We start from the raw sequence: 9742 nt of genomic DNA, 5'->3' as shown, positions 1-9742 counted from the left end.
CTCTCCAAACCATAGTTTTGCCAACTTGCATTTCGGCTTTATTTCAGGCTCTAGTGGGACTCATCTGACAGAAAGAGCAGTCCTCTCCTATGTCTAAGATTGGTTTTAGTGAATGAACTTGAATCCCTATGTCTGAAAGAGCAAGCATGCTGATTGCTGATACAAAGGAAAGGTAAATTCTCCAATAGACACTTACATCAACTTAATTTTCAGGACGACCCTTCTGGACCCCTTCTATTGTCGTCTTGGTGTCTGCATCACTGATGCCCCTCACTCGTGCTGGGCTTCATGCCTTTGCTGTGTTGTTATCTGTTAGCTGTGAGCTCTGATCTCAACATGACCTTGGCTACACTCTTCAGGTTTCTTGAGCCTCTGCCTTCATAGCTTTATGTTATCCCAGGTTCCTGCCAATCTCACAAGCCTGGTTACTGACGGGTCAGAGTAGCCATAATAACTCTCATTGTACTGATCCTGCAAGGATCTCAGCCATCGTAAAGGGTCCACGTTCCTGGGGGTGTCGGCCTTGGTGTCTGGGACACTGCCTCATCACTGTCATGTCTTAGATGCATCTGTCACCATCCCCTGAGCATCTCGATTGCCTCCAGCCACCAACTGGCTCCACCTCTTTGGCAGGTCACCTGCTATTGCCTACTGGATGGAGTGGTCTTTTTTAATAAACTTTTAATTTCGGAACAGATTTAGATTAAAAAGTCACAAATTTTGTAAATAAAATTTATGAAAATAGTGAAGAGAGTTTCCACGTAACCCGTACCCAGTTTCCCCTATCATTAATGTCTTACATGTGTATGGCACGTCTGTTATAATTAATGAACCAATATTGATAAATTACTCAGGTTCCCTTGGTTTTTGCCTAACGTTCTTCTCCTGTGCCAGGATACCAAGGACATTTAGTTGTCATATCTCTTTTGGCAGTTCTTGGCTGTCAGGATTTTTCTGGTTTTTGACAACTTTGACAGTTTTGAGGAGGACTGGTCAAGTATTTTGTAGAATGTCTCCAAAATAGGGTTTGTCTGATGGTTTTCTCAGGATTAGACTGGAATATGGGTTTGGGGAGGAAGCCCACAGCGGTGAATGGCCTCACATCACATAAATGGTACACATTGTCAGTGTGACTCATCACTATGGGTGTTGGCCTTGACCACCGGGAGGAGGTCCTGTTAGTTTTTCCACCATAGAGTGCCTCTCCCTTCCCATTTTCCATGCTGTGCTCTGTGGATGGAAGCTGCTCTGTGTGCCCCAACCTGAGGAGTGAGGAGTTTGCTCCACCTCCTGAGGCGATCATTAACATCACACACACATGTATGCCTGGCCCCCAGACCCCTGGGCTATGGATTCCTCACGTCCCTGTCACTCCATTAGGTGCAATGACTAATTGTAGAAGGTGTTCAGTAAGCATTTGTGGATGGGACTTAACAGTTGCATTGCCTGGGGAATCTTTGCTACCCAGGTTGGCTGACACTCAAAGGTGAGCCGTGTCCCTGGATGTCCTTGAATGCCCCACGTCAAAGCTGGCTACGGAACAGCCAGAGAGTGCTCATGAGCATCCTTGGCACCAGAGTGGACAATCAGACCTCAGAGAATGTGCGCTTCCCAGCTAAATTCTGCAGTATCTTTTGCTTCCCCCAGCTCAGAAGAAAATAGGTCCATGCTTATAAACTAGGAAGGACTAAAATGGGCTTAACTTTCTCTCTGGGTTTGAACTTGTGTCATCGGTAAAAAGAAACTCAAGTGTCCTGTGTACTCTCCAACATCAAAGGTCAACCTCAGCTGCTCTCACAGGTGACCCCTGTCAGATGTCTTTGACACATCATTGAACCGTCTTGGCTGAGTGTGGTTTTAAAATCTGTACATGTGTCCCTATTCCAGGCCACACAGTATTTAATAGAAATAGAAGTGACTTCATCGTCTGCCAGCCTAGGTTCTCCCTAGACTGGAGGCTGGTTCTCCCTAGACTGGACATGCACAGGGTCCTTTGGGGAGCACCCCTGGCTCAACCACTGGGGCTGCTGCCTCCAGGCTGAGGGGCTGGTGTGGAGCTGCCAGCAGGGCAAGGAGCCCAGTGACGCCAGGAAAACGCACACACTGGAGGGAGCCCGGACATGCCTGCTTCAGCTTCTGACTTCACTCATTTTAACACTGGGAAAGTTGTTTTTGAAATGCCTCCGAGGGTCTGGCAGTGGACAGAGAGAGGAAGTGTGTCTCCGAAGGGCAGCACAGAGCCACGTGCCCAGCCGAGGGGCATGCAGGATCCTGAAGCCAGCTCAGAGATGGTGTGTCTGGGTAGCAGGGAACTGGGGCATGTTGCAAAAAAAAAAAAAAAAAAAAAAAAAACGGGAATAAGGTAAAAGCGCTTATTGATCATGTGAGGGTAAACGTGCCATAAAGCACCCTCCACCCCACAGTCTCTGCACCCCTGCCCCTCCCCCTGTATGTCCCTCTGCAGTAGACAGGAAATCACGTGTCCAGTTGGTAGAGGGGATGGGAGGACAGGGCACAGCCAGGCCTGGTGACCTCTGGCCCTACAAGTCCTGTGACCCCAGGCAATTCCAGGAGACTTCCTGAACCTCAGGGTCCTCTGGGACCCAGGTGAAAGCAGCTGTAGGTGTGAACCCGTTTGTGAACTGCAAGCCTCACACCTGGAGCTGTCGGTCGCAGGGACTTCCTACAGCTTAATCTCACCTTCTCCAGCCTCCCCTCCCCTCGAGGTCATCTCCCCAAGCAGCCCTGCCACACCATGCTCTGTCCTGTGGGGCACCCAAATGTTTCCGGGACCCAGGTCATGTATCAGAAGCCCTGAGTTCCATCTTTAATAGATCATTGCCATCCAGGCTCTTGCATGCCCCACTTCCTGTTTTTTTTTTTGTTTTGTTTTTTGTTTTTTGCAACATGCCCCAGTTCCCTGCTACCCAGACACACCATCTCTGGGCTGGCTTCAGGATCCTGCATGCCCCTCGGCTGGGCACATGGCTCTGTGCTGCCCTTTGGAGACACACTTCCTCTCTCTGTCCACTGCCAGTCCCAACCAGCCCATCCTGTCGACCACTGGGACCACCGATGCAGTGAAGGAGCTGGTCCATCTCCTCTGCCATCTCCAACCTCCTGCACCTCCCCTCCCCGCACACCCGCACCCCTGGGCTCGGGACCAGGCTCCCTAGCGTGGGCACATCCTGCTGACAACGGTTCTCATTGCCTGTCCCAGCCACATTCTCAGTCCTCTTCAACACGGAGCCACTCTCCTGGAGGAAGAGGCACTCTCCACACAGCATCACCACACCTGGTCTGCATTGGCAGTCCCAACCTGGCTCTCCTATGGGTGGCTCCAACAGTCCTCTCCTCCCAATCTTTCCCCAGGTGGCAGGGGCAGGGCAGGGCAGCCAACTTCCCATGGGCTTCTTTAATCCTCTGATGGGTATGACCAGCTTGTCTACCAACTGGGCTAAGTTAAGATCCAAGGACGTAGTGTCAGGGGAACAGTCTCTAAGGCTGAGAGCAATGCAAGTGCCAGTGGCTATGGCATCATGATTACAATGGGTGTGATCACAGCACAGCAAATTCAGAGTCTGCAGGACCAGGGCCACCCATCCTGGGCCTGCCTTCTATGGGCTATGCAAGGTGGACACACACTTTACCCTTTGGGCCTCCATTTCCTCTTCAACATGGGAACAATGATGCGTCTTTCACAACGTGGTGGAAAGGAACCATAGAAACAACACAGAGGATGATCTGATATGTGTGGCACGTGCCTGACACACGCCTGACACATGCTTGGCTCACACCAGCATTTAGCATTTTGCCATTTTTATTTTCTCCAAAAGTTGTGTTTTTCCAACAAGAAAATCTTGAAATCTAAGCTGCTGGGGGCTCTCTTTCTGAGCAAATGTGTGTAGCTGCACCAGGGGACAGGGATGAGAACAGCAGAATCCCAATAAAGGGGCTGGGGGCAGGGGTCAGTGTCAGCCACTCACAGGCAACCCCAATGGCAGAGTCTCAGACAGGACTTGGCCTCACTAGGGCTTCATCTGGGGCTTTTGTGTTGAGCTCTGGGGCCTCTCCCCCAGGCCTCTGGTTCTGCAGAAGCAGCAGCCTGGCCTTCCTGTCGTGGCTCCAGTCACAGCCTCTGAGCTTCAGCTAGGGTCCTTTCTGCTCCAACATGGATGGGCACCAGCAGAGCAGACACAGCCCTCAAGATGGCTCAGGCAGCAGAACTTTGCAACTCTGGCCAATAAGCTTCTAGGGAAGAAATGTGACTCAGAAGGCCATCAAGCAGCTCCACACTGCCTTCCTAAGACGATGTGGTAAGAGTGTTAGGCACTTATTTCCTGGTGAGAGCACATATCTCTAATTAGTTTTAAGCCAATAGGATGTGCAAAGCCTACAACTTCAAACATCAATTCAGTTAACATTTATTATGTACCTCCTATGGCTTGGGAACTTTCATATATATTTTTGCTAATAATCTCACTGATCTTCACAGAAACCTCATAAGTTAGCTATTAATGCTACATTCATATGGTACATAAGAAAACTAAGGTTTTCTCCCACCTGTTGAGGGAGAGACTTAGAGCAAGACCTAGGATCTTTCGGATCCCATGTCTGTGCTTTTCCCATAGGACATGTGGTGGCAGGTCCTGGAGGGGCAGAGTGTCCTCCTAGACACCTTTCTGGGGTCCTCTCAACAGGTGGAGAGATAAATATTGGTATTACTATTTTACGAATGAGGGAATTCAGGAGCACAGCGGGGTTTTAAGTAGCACATGTGCAGGTAGCATTTTAATCTGTTTCTTCAATGTCCCAAGAAAAAAGGGCTCCTTTGGCCACCTGTATCCAACAATCTTGTCATCTGCTCTAAAGCTCCCAAGGAGACTGGTGCGCTTCTGGATGGATACTGAGCTTTCAGAGCTGAAAAGGACCTCAGCCAAGACCCCTGGTGTCCTGCCCCTGCTGGTGCTTTGTGTGGCTGAGGGAGACAGGGCAGTTTCCCCATTTTCAAAGGTGACATATTCTACCACTTTCATCACTTGAAACATTGGAGATTCCAGCCCATAGCTGGGCAGGGCAGAGCAAAGACACTCCAGAGAAGACAGACCACTCCACAGTTTGAAGTTAGGATAGGCAAGCAGCATCTCAGAAAGAGGTGCCACAGAGCAAGTGAAGAGCCCCAGACACAGACTTGAATCTCAGGGAGGGGGCCAGGAGCAGGGAGGAGAGGAGATATCAAGAACAAGACAAAGCAGAGGCTGACAGGACTGATTCAGCAGGCAGAGAAACAAGGAGCCCTTCTCAGGCCGGGAGAGTTTACTGGGCCCATGAACGGCAAAAAGAGGAGGAGCTGCACGTGCCAGCTCCCCAGGTCCCTGTTCAAGACAGCGCACAAACAACAGCAACAGGAATGAGGGATGGGACACCCTGCCACCCTGTGGCAAAGCAGCTCTATCACCTGTAGCTGTGCCCAAAGGGAGGTCTCATCAGAAGCCAGGAGGCCATGAGAAACTTTCACCACAGCCTCCTCAATCCCAGGGAAGCAACTGAGAAATGGCAGCTTCTCATAAGCCTCCATGATCAATCCCATGGTCTAAGAGGACCACAAGACACTCTGCAAAGATTTGGATTTAGCCACAGTGACAGTCTTGCCACATGGCCTGGTGGATATATGCAAGATTTCCAGGGTTCCATGGAGGAGCCAGTCCCCTCCAGTTGGAAACTGGTTGGGGGCAGTTGTGGAGGCACGGAATGGAGGCAGGTAGACAGTAGACAGTAGTCAACAGCAAGACTGAAAGGTGAGAAGCCTCGGTCAGAGCCAAAGGACAATGAGAATGAAATCTCTAACCTTAAATCTCTGGGGATTTTAAGCAAAACAATCACCTAATCAAGTTTGCGCTAGGTTTGACTGTTATTTTTCCTGAAAGCAGAAAGATCTCTAATGAAAATTAACATTTAAACCATTGCTTAAAATGGAGAGCAGTTTCATGTTGGATAATATTAAATAACAACAAATTTCATATTTGGCTCTGTCTGAAGTCCTGACTAAATTCCATTACTCAAGAAGCTAATAAAAATATTTTTTAAGATTTTCTTACCAAGTTATGATTTTTCTCAGACTCCCTTGGACTTCCTAAGTTCCTGGTAGTTTCATGCATTTGTCTTTTACGAGATATCGACTTTTCAGCAAGTATTTTGGAAAAGAGGGGGTTTCTCGCAGAGGAAAAGGTTCAGAAGCTATTAGCATGGATTTTAGAAAAAGAAGCTGAAAATTCTGGCAGGAGAGAGAAGGTCAACTTCGTTCAATATTTATTTAGTATTGCAAAGTCAGTTCAGACTTTGGAAATGAGAGTTTTGGAAAGGACTCTATTCTTAGAGCCTCCCTTGGGACTTCTGCTCCCACAGCCAAAAGCTCAGGACCCCCAAGGGCACTAGGAGCCAGGCGTGGTCAGGGGATGGTGGCCAAAGTGCTGCATCACTCAACCAATCCCATGAGGGCAGCTGTGGATCAGCCTGGCTGGGGGCTCCCATCCCCACAGAGAACTGGCCAGGGCCCCACAGTGAGGGGGATCAGGTCGGGGCCAGGGTTGCTTCTAACCAAGTTGCCCCAGTTAATGTGGCAGAGCATAGGACAAACACAGCTGAAATTAAGAAGCAAGCCCTATCATCAGGCCCTTTTTCAGACAAGGAAACTGAGACTCAAAGCAGCAAATTGTCCACTTACAGCCCCACAGGCTGTGGGTGGCCTGGATTTCTCCTGAGGATGTGCCATGCAGAGTTTCCATGAGTGGCTGCCAGGTCCCTGAGCATCTCCCCCAGGCACAGCACAGGCTTGGCCTGCGCCTCACAGCTGAACTCCCTCCCTACATTGGACCCCCAGGGCCAGGCTAGAAAGCCTTGGATTTGTGGGACAGACACACGCTCCACAGCCAGTATTTTTGTAAATAGAAGCAGCATCAACCCATTTCTGGCAGATGGTACCTGGACAGCTGGAGTCTTGTTTGGTTTCCTTTGCAGAAATCTACTGATTTCTGATGGTGGACAGCCAAGGAAATCCAAATTCCCATAATTTAGACCCAAGAGCCTGAAGTTGGCAGGCATCAGATAAGACTGAATCTCCGTTTTCCCATCTAAGGGTAAAATTAAACTTATCTTTGTTAATCAGCCAAGAACCACTAACACTAACACCCGCTACAAAAGTGCCTGCGGGGATAAGCGCAGATGCAGGAACGGCAGCCCCTGGACCTGGGTAGAGGCTGCAGCAGAGGGCTCTGGGGACAGTGCCTTCCTCTCAGCTGCCTGCCAGGCCAGCAGGCACTAATTATTTTCAATAAAATAAATGTCATAAAATCTTTAATGTTGTTGGAAAATAGCAAGGAGATAATGGGGTTTTTTTTCTGTAACTGCTAATGACCCAGCATGAAAACATTTCACCCAGAATAGCTTATTTTCTTTATATTTCTTCTTAGTTTCATGAAGTCAAGATTCATACTGTCAGAAAGAAACATTTTAAAGGTGTTATATGCAGACTGAGAAGAAACCAAGCTCAACTCCTGAGTTTTATGGTTGACACTCAGACCATTTTTGCGTATCTGCTTCTCAAATCCGTCAGCGGCCATCAGGTATTTGTGTCCCGGCTTCTCACTAGGATCACCTGCAGAGCTTGCCAGTGACCATGGCTAGGCCCCAGGCCAGGAGCTCCCACATTGTTCAGGGGATTCTAAAGTGCACCCCAAACCCCAGCAGCCCACTCTGGCTCCCCCATCCTTCCTGGGCACATTCCCTTCCAAGCACACAGGCCTCATTTCTATACTTAAACCTGCTGAATTCATTCCTGCCTCAGGGCTTCTGCACACCCTCTCTTTCCCCTCTTCAGGCCCCTCCTTTGCCCCTTCCATTGCTGACACCTTCCCATTATCTGGGTCTTAAATCAAGTGTCTTTCTTCCCTCTCATTCGTTATCACTTTCCCTTCACGGAATTTATCATGACCTAAAACCATCTTGGTTTTTCTGGTTTGCATTCATTTCATTTTAATATATTGTAACTACTTCAAAACTTAAGTGAAAATATGCATACTTAATAGGGTCAGTTTTCTTTTGGGGGTGATAAAAATGTTCTGCAGTTAGATAGAGACCATGCTGGCACAACACTGAGAATGTAAAAGCCGCTGAATTGTACGCCTCAAAATGGTTAAAATGGTGAATTTTATGATATGTGAATTTTACCTCAATTTTAAAAAATACTTCTTTCATGACTCTTACACAAGCATATTTCAAATTTCTTTTTTTAATTGGCATATAATAATTATACATATGTATGGGCTACAGAGTGAAGCTTCCACACATATAATGTATAGTGGTCAGATTTGGGTAATTAGCTTATCAATCATCTCAGATATTTTGAGTTCGAGTCAAATTCTTTCAGGCATGTCTTTGATTAGGAGGTTCTTTTATTTCCCTGAAATTCAAAACTGGACATATCTATTCAAGAAAATTATAGAAATTATTATATTGCTACTTATCTTTATGAATTGGAATTTTTTGGAACCACATGAGGAAGATCAAGATAGGAAAATATTGAAACAACTGAAAGTATCCAGGTTGACCAAAATGTCCTTTACATTTTTGTTGACTGGCTTAATTACAAATAAATAAGCATCATCAATGAGAAATTATAAAGAAATTTACAAAATGCTGTCTTTAATATAGAAATTTTATATATTTGGACTTCATATAAGATCTTGTTTGAGAAAGAATATTTTTGCTGCTAAGGAAGTTTGAATATTTTTGAGCTAAATCAACTTGAAGGCCCTAACATCCTGCAAACCTGACACAGGTTACTGGACCACGTGCAGGTCATCCCCCAGAGGCTGCTCCCGGGGCTCCTGGAGGAGACTTAAGTGTTGCCCGGCACCACCTTCAACACAGCAGCGTATGTGTTCTCCACACCTGAGAAGTGTTTCTCCTTAACTCACTGAGTCAGAGTTCATAGGCTTCCCTCAGGAGGGGTAAGACCCACCCCACTCCACCCTATCTGGCAAGAATCCTTTGTGTTTACAGCACAGTAGGAATGCAGGCGTGGAGGCAGCCTCTGAGCTGACTGCAAGCAAAGTCCCAGGGAGATGATGTGGGTTGGCAAGGAAGGAAGAGGCATGAGGAAGCCATCAGGGTGGAAACGAGCAGCCACTGTGTCCCTTCAAAGAAAACTCCCAGCATTGGTCCTGGAAGGGACTTTAGTGGCATCTTACCCACTACTGCCCTACTATAGACTGAAAATAATGAGACTCGGGGGAGAGAAGGGTTTGCCCAGAGCCCCACTCTCTTCAGTACAGGATTGTCCTAGTGGATAAAAAAAACTGCAGAATCCCTCTCCTGAGTCATTCACAATATGTTCTTGCCTTTTGCTAGTGCTTTGTCTTCTAGAACTTTCCAGACAGCACCCCACCCCTTCCTTCAGAAGCAAGGTTCCATGTTGTCTCAGTTGTGCCTGTTTCCTTTTCCAGAATTTCATTGCAATTTCCCCCATTTCTGTAATGTTTGCTCAGACTCTGCGTTGTTTAGTCAGTTGTTAGGAATCTCTTAGACTCCAGTTGTCAGTGAGGAGCCAAGCAGACACACTTATAGACGCAACACACAGAGCAGACCCAAGTTTCTGCCACTAGGGCTGGACCACACAGGCACCTTCCCTTCCAGGCTGCAGGGTCCCCCATTGGCAGTGGCCTCGTCTCCAGGACTTTCCTGC

General features: G+C 47.7%; 1 long non-coding RNA gene across 1 annotated transcript in view; it reads right to left on the bottom strand.

The window, feature by feature from the left end:
- Positions 1–3802: 3802 nt before the first annotated feature.
- The window catches only part of LOC134730737 (uncharacterized), a 45848-nt gene continuing 39908 nt past the window's right edge, over positions 3803–9742 (bottom strand). Inside the window, exon 5 of the long non-coding RNA XR_010112692.1 lies at positions 3803–4303. This is a non-coding gene — a long non-coding RNA (uncharacterized LOC134730737). The remainder of the gene's footprint in view (positions 4304–9742) is intronic.

This window comes from Pan paniscus, chromosome 6 (genome assembly GCF_029289425.2).
Source record: "Pan paniscus chromosome 6, NHGRI_mPanPan1-v2.0_pri, whole genome shotgun sequence".
Lineage (NCBI taxonomy): Eukaryota > Metazoa > Chordata > Mammalia > Primates > Hominidae > Pan > Pan paniscus.
The sequence above is the reverse complement of the archived record's forward strand: the minus strand, read 5'-3'. Positions and strand labels throughout refer to the sequence as shown.